This window comes from Cupressus sempervirens, chromosome 9, assembly GCF_028749045.1.
Source record: "Cupressus sempervirens isolate cs-2001-9-10 chromosome 9, ASM2874904v1, whole genome shotgun sequence".
In the NCBI taxonomy this organism is placed as follows: Eukaryota; Viridiplantae; Streptophyta; class Pinopsida; order Cupressales; family Cupressaceae; genus Cupressus; species Cupressus sempervirens.
In genome coordinates this window covers 660,295,784-660,309,536 of record NC_143126.1, presented here as the reverse complement: position 1 = coordinate 660,309,536, position 13,753 = coordinate 660,295,784, and positions in this window count along the sequence as shown.

The window sequence follows — 13,753 nt, the reverse complement described above, 5'->3', positions numbered from 1 at the left end:
GTTGCAGAAACAAAGTTGCAAAAGTGGAACAAAGGAAAGAGCGTACAAGTTGGTATGGTGGAGGACATGTATGTGAAGAATTAGTTTATGATTTATATGTTGAACCGTGAAAGATGTTCTTCCAACTGTTAAGAACATCTTTCCTTCGCACCTAGGATGTTTAATGCAAGAGAATCCTAGGAAAGTCAGCAATCTTGTATGTAGGGGCTTTGAGCTTAGATTTACAGAGTTATGGTTTGTGTGACTGGGGATGTGTTCAAGGCATATTGGGAAACCTTTTCCTAAGTGCATATAAAGTTTGGAGTTATCGTCTTGGAGGTAGAGCTATTTTGGTATTTATTGGTTGTGTGTTCCTGATTTACTAGAAGAATTTGGAGATTATTTTCATGTGCTTCGATCCGAGGGACTTGGCATGTGCACTCTTAAATTTGGATTGTTGTATGGCACGTAGACCTATCTCTGAGTGCACATACTCTCTTGTGGCCTTTTGAGTTAGTTGTATGTTGTAAGCTTGGGGCTTGTCCTGAGTATTTAATTATTTTCATGCATTTAATATTTGTAGACGAGCCAACTTGTGGCTTGGTTGGTGTAATTGATGTGAGTATGTATTTAATGTAAGGGTTACTAAGCTAACTTGTGGCTTGATTTTGTATTAGTAGAGGGTCTTGTGAAATCTAGAGTCACTATGATTCATCATAGAGAAGATGAGTAGCCAAGAGGAGCAAAGTTTGAGTAGAGCTAGTAGCTAAGTGTGGGCTTAGGAAACAAGGAGGTTGCTTGGAGGCTTGCGAGCACAAGCTTAGATTCTTCTTGGATTTCTCTACCAGATTATGGATCTGGGATAGCTAGTGGTTGGATCTTGTGAGGTCTTGCATAATTACTATTGTAATTGCTTATGTAATTGGTTGTGACCCAGAAGGCCTTACAACTAGGCATGTTGGAAGTAAGTGTTTTGATTCTATTATGAGAATTGTGGATCTAAACCTTAGTGTTTTTGTTTATATTCCACTATGTGGTTATTTGTTGGGTGTCGGGACATATCCTTTGGGGATTCTCCTACTTTGAGCTATGTCAATGGACCTTCCTTTTCTACATTGAGTCTCTCTTCCAATTTCTTCCATAACCTAGATTTATCCCTGTTACTGATAAGACCATAGACATTAAAGAGCTTATAATGAATCTTATGCCCTTCATTGACCCACAAATCCAATTCCCATAAAATTCTAAGGAGGAAATTGAGACATTCTTTAGATCCCATAATAGATCAAGCCCAACTAAAGCCCCTTTTGTGTGGAGTCTCTTACCTCCCTCCAACCTAGAGACTTCCTAAATTTACTCACCTCTTTACTATTTAGTTTTCTTTCTTGAAGAAAAATTAAGTCCACCTCAGTATTAGAGATGCATCACTTTAGAAGCCACTCCTTGTTAGGGGCATTGAGGCCCCTAACATTCCATGCAATGATATTCATGGTGCCATGGGAAGGATCCTCCCATTCACTGCATGAAGAATATCGATAAGTTTAACCTAACTCTTAGCTACCCCATCTTTGGATCTTAACTCTTGCAAGGATTTTCGACCTCACTTCCTTAACACTTTTGCACAATCTAGAGCTCCTCTTCTTGGGAGGGAAACTCCTAAACCTAGAGGTTTTGAGTTATCCTTAACTATCTTCTTATTTATCTCAAGATCTAATATTTTCTTGTCAGAGGTACAAACTATTTCCCCTTCCCTAAGGTCTGCTTCTAGAATCTCAGAAATTATAATAGATTTATGTAACTTTACCTCCTCCTCATTAAAAATCTCATCCAAAAACTTATTCATTAGATCATCGACTACTATATAGTTTAAGGCCTCAATTAACATATTGACTTCTGCTTCCTTTTGTTCTAGGGTTCACTTGGACTATCCTTTATATGTGTCAAATTTTTGGAAAAATTCTTCTCTTCTTATGAGTCCTAACCAAATTTGATCACTTCCTTGGAGAGAGTGACCAGAAGAATAGTTTGTAGTGAAGGAAAAACTTCCTCATCATTTTTTGGACCAATAATTATCGATTTGAGGCAAGGAGGGCATTCCTTGATCTCACCCTCCTCCATCTCATCCCCATGTGGATCAAGAATATTAAGGGTGTTTCTTGGATGATCCTGATAACGTACATCTTGAGGCACATGAACAAATAAATTTGATTTTGGTCTAAAAATACCCTTAACAAGTCTTGGTTTGAGAAAGATAATTTTATCATTTATATTGATATATAGGGTTTTGAAATCAACTATATTAACATCTACTTTGACAATAATAACTGGACTAGAACAAGCAATATCTGAATCTACTATCCCTATATATGGTCTTAATTTGCAACCTATCATTTTAAGTGTATCTGATGCAGGAGCATCTTGCATGGGAAAATTATTGGGAAAAAAAAAAAATTGAAAAAAATTAAAAATTTAAAAAAAAAAAAAAAAAAAAATTGGAGGAGAGAGAAAGTGACGAAAATTAGAGGAGAAATAATAAATAAATAAAAAGGGAAAAAGGAGAAAAAGAAAAAAAGAGGAATTTCTATTTTCGAGGTGCATAGGTGGCATAAAATAGAAAAATAGGAAAAATAGTTGTCATTCCATTAATCGAGGTGTGTAGGTGGAAATTATAGAAGGTTTTGGATAAATCATGTATTTAATATTTGTTGGGTGCTTAGTTGTATTTGGGTGGGAATTTAATATTTATTTAAAGATAGTTGTATCCCACATTGGTTGTGTTTGTAATGTCTTGGGTTAAAAGTGCCTATTTAAGCAAGGCATATGAGCATTTCTAAATCAAGCTCAAGGGGGAAGCTTGAGGAGTAGAAGCTCAAGGGGGAAGCTCGAGGAGTAGAAGCTCAAGGAGAAGCTCGAGGAGTGGAAGCTCAAGGAGAAGCTTGATATCATCTTGTGGGTGTTGTAAGGATCTTCAAGTATAATAAAATTTCTTGTGAAGCATTTTTTTTATTGGTCTCTATATTGTTGCTTTGTTGATTGTGAGTGGGTAAGGGTGGTGTGGCCCTCTATCAATGGTATCAGAGCAGGAGTTCCTGAGTGTACAAGCAGATCGCCGAAGTGTGAGGCAGTTTGTGCCAGGACCTTGGTTGGGCAAAGTTTATCAGAGTTGGTGGACTGCAAATCTGTTGTCCTAGACTTGTGATGTGGTTCCTGATTGTTCGTGCGAGGTGGCAGGTTGCGATCTAACTTGCAAACAATTTGGTTGTCACAAGGAGCGTGGGAAGGATTTGTTGCAGAGAGTTTACGAAGATCTTAGGAGATGGATCCAAGAGGATTGGACCCTAAGATGATTGCAAAAATCCATGATATAGTGGAGAGGAATTTTTCTAAGATGTTTGCTCGGTTGGATGCTAAAGCTAAGAAGGTCAAGGTGGAAGAGGATAGTTTTGTTGATCAGTTTGTGGAGCCTGATGCAGAACCTGTAGAGAAAATAGAGGTTGTTGCTGAGGATATTCCTAACCTTGCTAATGTTGGGATGGAGGTTGGTTTTCATGATCAATTGGTTGAGGAGATTGTGGAGCATTCGGTTGTGGATGATCTAGTTGATGTTGGTGGTGACTTGTATGTTGCAGAGCACTTGGAGGTGGATGATCCAGTTGTTGGAGGTGAGTTATGTATTGCAAAGCATCTTGTTGTGAGCAATGAGGTTGTCGGTGTTGAGAGTTTGACATGTGTTGATGAAAATCTGCATGTGGCCGCTGATGTGGAGTTTGTTATTGCTGGTATGGACTCACTAGTTGTTGATGTGAATGGGAGTTCGATAATGAAGCATTATGTTCAGTTTGTTCCTGGGAGTGAGCATGTTGATTGGATGGTTGAGATTTTGGTGTTTGATAGAGTGATGCATGTGTGGAGGATTTGCATGGTGGTTTTGTTGTCCCTATTGAGGTGGAAACCTTTGGTGAAGATAAAGATGGTGATAGATCTTTCTTTTGGCGTCAAAGTGTGGGACACACTTTTCTATCTACCGGGGGAGTCTGATGCAGGAGCATCTTGCATGGGAAAATTATTGGAAAAAAAAAAAATTTGAAAAAAATAAAAAATAAAAAAATTGGAGGAGAGATAAAGTGACGAAAATTAGAGGAGAAATAATAAATAAATAAAAAGGGAAAAAGGAGAAAAAGAAAAAAAGAGGAATTTCTATTTTCGAGGTGCATAGGTGGCATAAAATAGAAAAATAGGAAAAATAGTTGTCATTCCATTAATCGAGGTGTGTAGGTGGAAATTCTAGAAGGTTTTGGATAAATCATGTATTTAATATTTGTTGGGTGCTTAGTTGTATTTGGGTGGGAATTTAATATTTATTTAAAGATAGTTGTATCCCACATTGGTTGTGTTTGTAATGTCTTGGGTTAGAAGTGCCTATTTAAGCAAGGCATATGAGCATTTCTAAATCAAGCTCACGGGGGAAGCTTGAGGAGTAGAAGCTCAAGGGGGAAGCTTAAGGAGTAGAAGCTCAAGGAGAAGCTCGAGGAGTGGAAGCTCGAGGAGAAGCTTGATATCATCTTGTGGGTGTTGTAAGGATCTTCAAGTATAATAAAATTTCTTGTGAAGCATTTTTTTTATTGGTCTCCATATTGTTGCTTTCTTGATTGTGAGTGGGTAAGGGTGGTGTGGCCCTCTATCAGTATCTTTACACAAAAATTCAATGAGGAAGTAGGATTGCTTCCTCTGCTTCAAATTTCACAGATTTTTTTGGATCAGAAAAAGGGATCCACTCTACAAATTTTAAATGGTAATCATTCAGAACTAGGGTTTCCCATACAAGAGTTTATTTCTTAGATCTAAAGTATCAAAAGCCAAATATCATTTTCCATAATTGTTAGGTTGGCATTCTTACCTAGGAGGTTTTTAAGCCAAATTGCTACAAAACACACCCACATTCCAAGGCCTGTCCATTGGGCAAAAAGTCCTTGATCTTGACATCTTCTTTGAACATAATTTATTTCATGTTTTGATAGGTGGAATACTTCTTGATCATTTTTTTCTTCTTCCTCGAAGCAATTCACAATTGTCAAAGCTCCTTGAGTTAGGGAAACATTCCTTCTATCTGACCTAGAATATGAGATTGGATGAGATTCATTTTCTGCCAAATCTACCTTCTGGAGGGGGTTGAAGGTGTTGGATTGACTCCCTGGATGCTTACTTCCATTATTTTTAGGAAACCTAGCAACAGGATAAAGCTTTTGCCCTCCGCGAGGATGTGGTCTAACCTTTTTAGATCTACGGGATCAGACCTCAATCCATCCTTCCTTGGATTCCTTCTTTTTTAGAAGCAAACCTAGCGATTAATAGAAGGGAAGAGCATACTTTATTTGCCAAAAGTGAACTGATTCTTGTTGATACCTTGGTAGGTGAGAGAAAATTCACAAAGTTCATAGGAGCAAGAGTAAAGCCCATTTTTAAAAAATTAATGTATTTTAATTATCTAGTATTAAATTATTTAATACATCATTATATAACGTCTACTACAATATTAACAAAAAATTACATTTATAACTTTTATAATAATAAAAATAATACTTATACTATTATATATTCTTTATTTTTATTATAATATTCATGACAAGTACTTAGCTACTACATGACACTTGTTTCATTTTTCATCAATTCCTCCCTCTAACTATTTAGTAAGAACTTTATGCATTTGTCTCTTGTTAAATGACATAACATAAAATCAAATTTAAAGATCATTATTGACAACTTTTGAAATGGTGGAAACTCTTGTGGGCAGGAATCTGGCAGTTGGAACAGACCCTGGTGATGTAGGGAATCTGAATGCGGGGACTTCAGAAGGCAATGCAGGTAACTTGATTGTGGGAAAATTGACAAAGTTTGATAGTTCCTTGGGGTTGAGTATTGATGATTTGGAGCATGAAGAAGACAAATTTTTTCTTGGTTTCTATTCTAGAAGATACGGGGTTGAGGTATCCTTATTCTAATCTCCTGACTAAGGGCCCGATCTAGACTAGGGACCTAGTGTAGGAGGGGAATATTTTAGAAGATGTGGGCAAGGATGCAATTCCATCACATGTGGAGAATTAGAAGAAGGATGTAATGGAGACAAGTCAACACTTGTGGTCTTCATTATTTGGAAGGAAGTTAGAAGGAAAGTCATCTTTTCCTCTAGTTACTTCTAAGTCATGCTGGGAAAAAGGTGAGTTTCAATTTTTCATCCCGGATTTGATTATTGATTACTCTATTTCTGCTATGGACTTTACCCTAGTTGGTAAATTTCTGGGGGCTCGTCCAAAAGTTAATGATCTTAGAAACATGGTTAAAAGGAAATGGGCTCTTCGTGGGCAAGTGGATATTGCACTAATGATGAACAAATTCTTTTCCTTTGTCTTTACGTGTAAGGAAGATTTAAATATGGTTCTATGTGGTGGTCCTTAGTTGTTTGGTGATACTACTCCAACAATCAAGAAGTGGGAACCCAATATGGATTTGTTTGATGCTTTTTTCCTGACTACTCCAATTTGGGTTAGATTATTAGGAATCCCGCTTGAATTTTGGCATGAAGACATTTTTAAGGGGATAGTTGGTTCATTTGGTGAGCTAATAGCTATTGATAATGGGACAACTACAAGGTCAAAACTTCATTGTGCCCAAATCTATGTGAAAGTTTCTCATTTGGAAAATCTTCCCCCGAAAGTGGAATTAAATTCAAAACTTGGAAAAAGAATGCAAGAAATTATCTTTGACAATCTCCCTAATGCCTATTTTGTTTGCAAAAAGTAGGGCCACTAGGCTAAAAACTATCCGATGAAAATAAAAAACAAATCAAAGGTGGTGAATGGGGATAAAAAGAGGGAACCAAAATCAAAAATAGTATGGAAACCAAAAACCATTCTAGAAAAGACGGCTGAAATAAAAGTTGGTCAAGATTTTCAAAATAAGGAGGAGCTATTGGAAGAAGAGGAGATGTCCTGGAATAATGAAGTCCTAAGGACCAAGGAAAAAGAGGAATGTGAAGATCATATGAACTAGATGGTAATCTATCAAAACAAAGAGCCCAAAATGGTAGGTTTTGTAGATTTAGAGGAGATAGAGGAAGGAGAAATCCTCGAGGAAAGAAGTGGTCAACTTGACGAGCTGGAAGTTTTGGGAGAGCTTCCATAGGAAGTCCCCCAGATCCTTTCTAGATCCTCAGGACAAGAGCTTTTGAATCTTGATGATGTTTAGGAGCCAAAATGTTTGGATTTGATTTTTGTAAAGATAAAATCTAAATAGAAACTTAGTCAAAAGAAGAAAATAGAGAAGAAATGTAACCTTAATCCAACTTCTTTAGGTGTGGAAACCTGAAGAAGTAAACTGGAAATTGGCTCTCTCAAATTGAAACCAAATGTTGGAACTCTAGAGAAACCTGGTAGGAAAACTACTAGGAAGACAAGAGAAAGTGAAAGTTTACATAATATTGTTGATGGAAAATAGGCAACTATTCTAGATTTTACTACCAAAAAGTTACTATGAAAGTGATCACCTTGAATATTAGAGGGATGAACAATATTCAGAGATTTGATATTGTTCATAACTTTGTAAGAGAGCAAAAACTTGATATTTTAGTGCTTCAGGACACTAAAATGGAAAAAGAAAAAAGTAGAAAAGCTTAAACCTTTTAATAATTATTGTATTATGGCAAGTATTTTTGAAGGTGCTTCTGGAGGAACAATGATCTTGTGGAAACAGTCTTTATTTTCTGGCAAATTGATTGATGCTAATAAACATTTATTGGTGGTTAAGTTAAACAATAATGCCCAAAATAACTATTGGTATATTGTCAATGTGTATCTGCCCAATAAAAATAACTCTAGAAAAAATATTTGGGAGTCCTTATCTAAGATAAATATTGTTGACTATAAAGGCCAATGACTTTTCTTGGGGGATTTTAATGTTCCCCTTTATGAGCATGAAAACAATGGTGGAAATACTAGTCAACTGGAAGGGAGACTGGATCTTATGGATTTTATAAACAAGGAGGGACTAATGGACTTAGATCTTCATGGGATTGAGTTTACCTAGAGTAACAAAAGAGTGGGGAATGAAAGCATCCAAGCTCGGTTGGATAGAGTCTTAATATCTCCAGATTGGACTAAATTTTTTGTGTAAGCTAAAGGCTATCTAGAAGATAGCTTCTCACCATTTTCCTCTTTTATTTATGGTGAAGGCTAGTCAAACTAGAAAGAATTCCTTGTTCAGATTTGAGAAAATGTGGATGCAACATCCTCAATTCAAGGATCAACTTGTGGAATGGTGGAACATAAACATTGAAGGAATGACTCTATACCGCATGGCTTCAAAACTTAGGCATGTTAAAAAGAAAGTTAGAGAATGGAATAAAAGGCATTTGGGAATATCTTTAAGAGTAAATCTTCTATTAAGGATGAACTTAAAATCATCCAAGATAGAATCCAGTAGGAGGGATACCTGATGGAGTTGGTGAAGGATGAAAATGAGAAATTGGTGGAGTATCATGACATAATATCTAAAGAAGAGATCTATTGGAGACAAAGGTCTAGATCTATTTGGCTCAAAGAAGGAGACAAGAATACAATTTTTTTTCATCTATCTACTCTAAAACACATAGCCAAAAACTTTATTACCAATCTTAATAAAGGAAGACTTCAAATTACTAATGATCAGGAAATTTCTAATGACTTGGTTTCCTTTTTTTCAATTTTGCTATCCTTAGACCCTTATATCAACCAATCTAAATAGGTTGAGTTACTAGATGTTATTCCTTCCTTGGTCTCTGAGGATTAAAACAAAATGTTGTGTGTTATCCCCAGGGGAGAGGAAATCTACAAAGTTGTTTGCTCGCTTGAAGGAGACAAATCCCTAGGGCCGGATGGTTTCTCCATGCTTTTCTTTCAAAAAGAGTGAAAATTGGTTGGAAAAGATGTTTGCGATGTTGTTAAAGAGTTCTTTGGAGCCTAAAGTGTGTTGAAGGAAATTAATTCTACCTTCCCATGTCTGATTCTAAAGAAGATTGGAGTTGATTCTTCAAACCAATTCTGACCTATTAGTCTTTGCAACTCGATTTATAAAATCATCTCTAAAGTCCTCACTTTAAGATTGTTGAACATTCTTCTAGATTTGATTTTTGAGCAACAAAATGGTTTTATTCCTAATAGGAAAATTCCCAATTCAATTATTTCTGTGCATGAAATTATCCATTCCTTATCTCTTTCTAACAATCAGGGTTTTATCATGAAAGTTGATATTGCCAAAGCTTATGATAGAGTTGAATGGTCCTTCCTCCAAAAGAGCTTTATGTCTTTTGGCTTTAGTGCCAATGTGATTAAGCTTATTATGCAGATGGTGTCTACTACTTATGTTGTTGTGCTACTCGATGGGAGCTCTACTGAATTTTTTAGGCCCTCTAGGGGATTGAGGTAGGCTGACCCCTTCTCTCTGATTATTTTCACTATGATGGCTGATTGTCTAGGGAGATATATTGGGAAGTTGGTTTATAAAGGGAAAATTCAAGGTTTGAGACCCTTGTCTCATCCTCTTATCTATTCTTATGAACAAATTGTGGATGATACCATTTTCCTTGGAATAGTTGAGATTAGAGAGGCTAAGAATAAAAAAAAAAGGCTCTTAAACTTTATTCCTCTACAACTAGTCAGTTGATTAATTGGAACAAGAATTCATTATTTTTTATTAACACTTGAGTTGCTAGACATGGTAAGATTGCTTACATTCTTGGATGCTCTATTGGTTATTTTCAGTGTACCTATCTTGGATTACCTTTGGGATTGAATCCTATGAAGAGTTTTTGGGAGGAGCTTATTAACAAATTCAACAAGAAACTGGCTAGGTGGAAAGGTAATTTATTGAGTCAAGCCATTAAAGTTACTCTCCTCAAAGCCTGTCTTCAGAGTATTCCTATATATGCTTTGAGCCTTTTTAGGATCCCAAGAAAATTTGCTGACACAATCAACAAAATTCAAAGTAACTTCCTTTGGTCTAATACAAAGGATGATAAGAGAATGGCTTTAATTGCTTGGGAAAAGATTTGTAAACCTAAACTAGAAGGGGGTTCGGGTATAAGATCTGCTAGAAGTATGAATAAAGCTTTATTAGCTAAACAGGGTTGGAGAGTCTACCATGATAACAAGGAATGTAGCTCTATCTGGAAACATAAGTACCTTTATGAGGCTCCTTCCTTTGCCAATTTTCTTTTCTACCCTATTGTTCCTTCTTCTTCTACAATCTGAAATGTGGTTTAGGGAGCTAAACATATTTTAAACAAAGGTTGCAAATGGATAGTAGGTAATGCGAGTAAGATAAGGTTTTGGGATGATGAATGGCTTCTAGATCATCCTCTAATTGAAGATTTTGATGATAGGACTTTAGTGGACAAGTGCAAATAGGTTTATGGTGAATTTGTGGAAAATTACTGGGATTAGAGTAAATGGGTCAATATTGATGACATTAATTAGGAACTTTCTAGTATCTAGTTGGCCTTGAATGTTGTTAGCCTTTACCCTAAAAAAGAAGATACTTTGGTTTGGGGGATTGAACCTAGAGGATGTTTCAAGGTCTCTTTTGTGTTCAAATTGGAGGATAGAGGAAATACTATTTTGTGGGCTAAAGCATGGATTAAAGGCTTACTCCAAAAATCAATGTCTTTTTTTGGACTTGGCTTCAAAACAAAATCTTAACTTTGGACAACTTGCAAAAGAGAGGAGTCTACTTGATGAATAGATGTTGTCTCTGTAAGAAGGACTTTCAAGATAGGAACCACCTTTTTTAAATTGTTGTTTTAGCCAGAATATTTGGAACTATCTTCTCAAATATTGGAATTTAAATTGGGTTCAACATAATGACATTGATCTTTGTTTTTAGGGCCAGACTTGTCCTACCAAGAATGATGATATTGATTTTCTTTGGAAGATTTGTCTACCTCATATCTAGTGGGGAATCTGGAAGGAGAAGAATGATAGAATCTTCAGAAATAAGGAAACTCATGATTGGGTTTTAGGTCATAATATAATTAGAGCTATAAAAGAGAATTTTAAAGCTCAGAGGAAAATGTCTGATGAGATTCAAATAAGTAATCCTATGAATGCCAAAGGTACTACTACAAAACAAAAGGATCAGAGACAAAATGCTAAGTGGAGATCTTCACCTGTGGGTTGGATTAAAGGAAAATTTGATGGTTCTTCCAAAGGGAACCCCAGAAAAATTGGATGTGGAGGTGTTTTGAGAAACCATTATAGTATGGTTGTGGATGTTGTTGCAATCCCTATTGGAAAGTCTACTAGTCATAAAGCTGAGGCACCAACTGCTTTTGTCACTATAAGAATGGCTATGGAATCTAGTTTTGGAATCTTTGGTTGGAAGGAGACTCTCTTAACATCATTAACATGTTGAACAAAAAGAGTTCGATTACCTTGAGTATAGAGAGAAGTATATTGGACATAAAAAACCTTATGAATAAATTTGATAATGTCTATATTTCTCATATTTTTGGGAGGGCAACAAAGTTTCTGTCTGGATTGCTAATCAAGCGGTCTATATGGAAACTAGGTTGAACTAGCAAGATGACCTAAGCAAGGAAGTCGAGCTGATGACAACTGTTAATTATGATATGACACATGCTAATGAAGGAAAGATCACACAAATCGAGAAATTTATTAAGGGAAGTGATGGGTTTGTCGCAGATTTTCTCAGTATCCCTAGGTGGTACTTTTGCATATTTATGGATTATACTTGACATGCATGAAAGGTTAAAGGTTTCTTGGAAATCATTAAAATCTCACTCTACTTTTTGGTTACTATTTTCAGTCCAGTTGTAGGTGCAGAGCCGAAGACAAGATGGGAGAGGACCAAGAAAGAAAGGGTCGAACAATTGCAAAGAATGAAGGGTAAATTTAGGTGTTTGGGAAATTTTGAAAAAAGGGACGGTCACAACCTAAATTGAGAAACTTCAAGGGTATAAGCCATACATTACAAAGTCCTTCAAAAATTGGATTAAGGACAAGGTAATGTTGCATGGGGTTACTGTGAGGTTGTTGGAGGATTTCATCACCAAGGTTACGGGTCTTCCAATGGAGGGTCTTAAATTTAGCAAGGAAACCATTATCTCAAATGTGACCTTCAAAAAATTTCCCAAAACTAATGAGGAGGAGAAAAGGCTAGAGAAGAATGGTGATTTTTATGATTTGATCCAGATTAAGGTTATCTGGAGGGATGTTCTTTCATGTATCCGTGAGAATTTTATCCTTGATGGTAGAGCTAAGAGAGTCCACAAGTTTCATTTTGTGTTCCTAAATCATTTTAGGTATAAAGATAGAATTTCCTTCCCATTCTACCTTAAATACTCTCTGATACAAAGCATCCAAGCACATAGGAAGAAGGATTCTTGTCCTATGCTTCACGAGGGATTAATCCTTCTTATTGAAAAGTATTGTAAAAATAGGGCTGTTAAAACCTCTCCAACTTTGGAGAAAAAAAGGAAAGTGTCTGGTAATGAATCCTCTAAGAAAAAGGTTAAAAGTGAGGAAGGCACTAGTGACAGTAAGAGCACTAAAAAGGGTCATAAGTAGGAGATTAAAAAGAAGAAATGTTCAGGAAGTGACAGATTTTGAGAATTCTATTGAGGAGGACAATAAGATAGAAATGAGAGACCTTAGCTCGAACTTGGAAGGCTACTTTGGAGGTAAGGGCATGTCTACTGGTAAGTACCAAGTGGAGGAGAGCAAAGATAGAAAAATTGAATCAAATGCTAGGTCTGAAGCTTTAAAGGATGATGAGGGGAAAGATCAAGTTCTTTCTTCTCCTCCTAATACTAAATCCAACAAGGAGAAAATAGACATTGATACAGGAAAAAACAATTAGGGTAATGTCCTTGTTATGAAAGAGCAAAGCCCGAGTAAGGAGAAGGAATAGGAGTTTAAGGAGAAGCAAGATGCTAACACTCACATCCAGGTCAATAACACTACCATTGACGTTGCAATTAGAATTGAAGAAGATACCAGGAATGAGACCCACCATGCAGAACTCTCCTTTCTTCATATTGCCAAACTTAAAGCGGAAGCCTCTTTACAAGTGGATTCGTGGCTATACAATGAAATCATGGTGCTCAAGAAAAAGGTTGGAGTCATTCAGGAAGTTCTGGACCATGAACGTTTATGAGAGCCCACTTGGAGAAACTCATCGGTAACATACCTGATAAACTTAAGGATTATGAGCTAGAACTTTGTTAACTTATTAAGGAAAGCGGACAAAGAATGGAGCAGGTCACTTCTAGTTTGTGTGCCCTAGCAACCAATCCAGGCAAGAAAAGCAATGAGGAGATCATGTCTCTAGACATTGCTCTGGTGAGGAGTCCAAGAGGACCTAACAAGAGAAAGAGGCAAAGTATGAGAAAAAAGATTGTTGATGCTCCTGAGGTTTCTATTTTTGCCACGATTGATATTATCCAGGTTACTGCTGAAGCTGGTAAGGAGGTGGAGAAGAGCATCAAGGAATTGGTGTAGGTGCTAGTGTGCTAGTTTTTGATCCAGGTGTTGTTGCTGGTTCTGTTTTTTTAATTTTTTCTAGCTTTCTATTTAAAACTTTTAGGTTTTAGGTCCTTGTAAAACCTAGATGTGTTTGGTTAAAACTTGCGGTTTCAAATCCTTATAAATCCTAAATTTTTGTGTTTTTGCTTTAATCTAGATTTCAGGTCCTTGTAAAACCTAGTTGGTTCTTAATGCTGATCTTT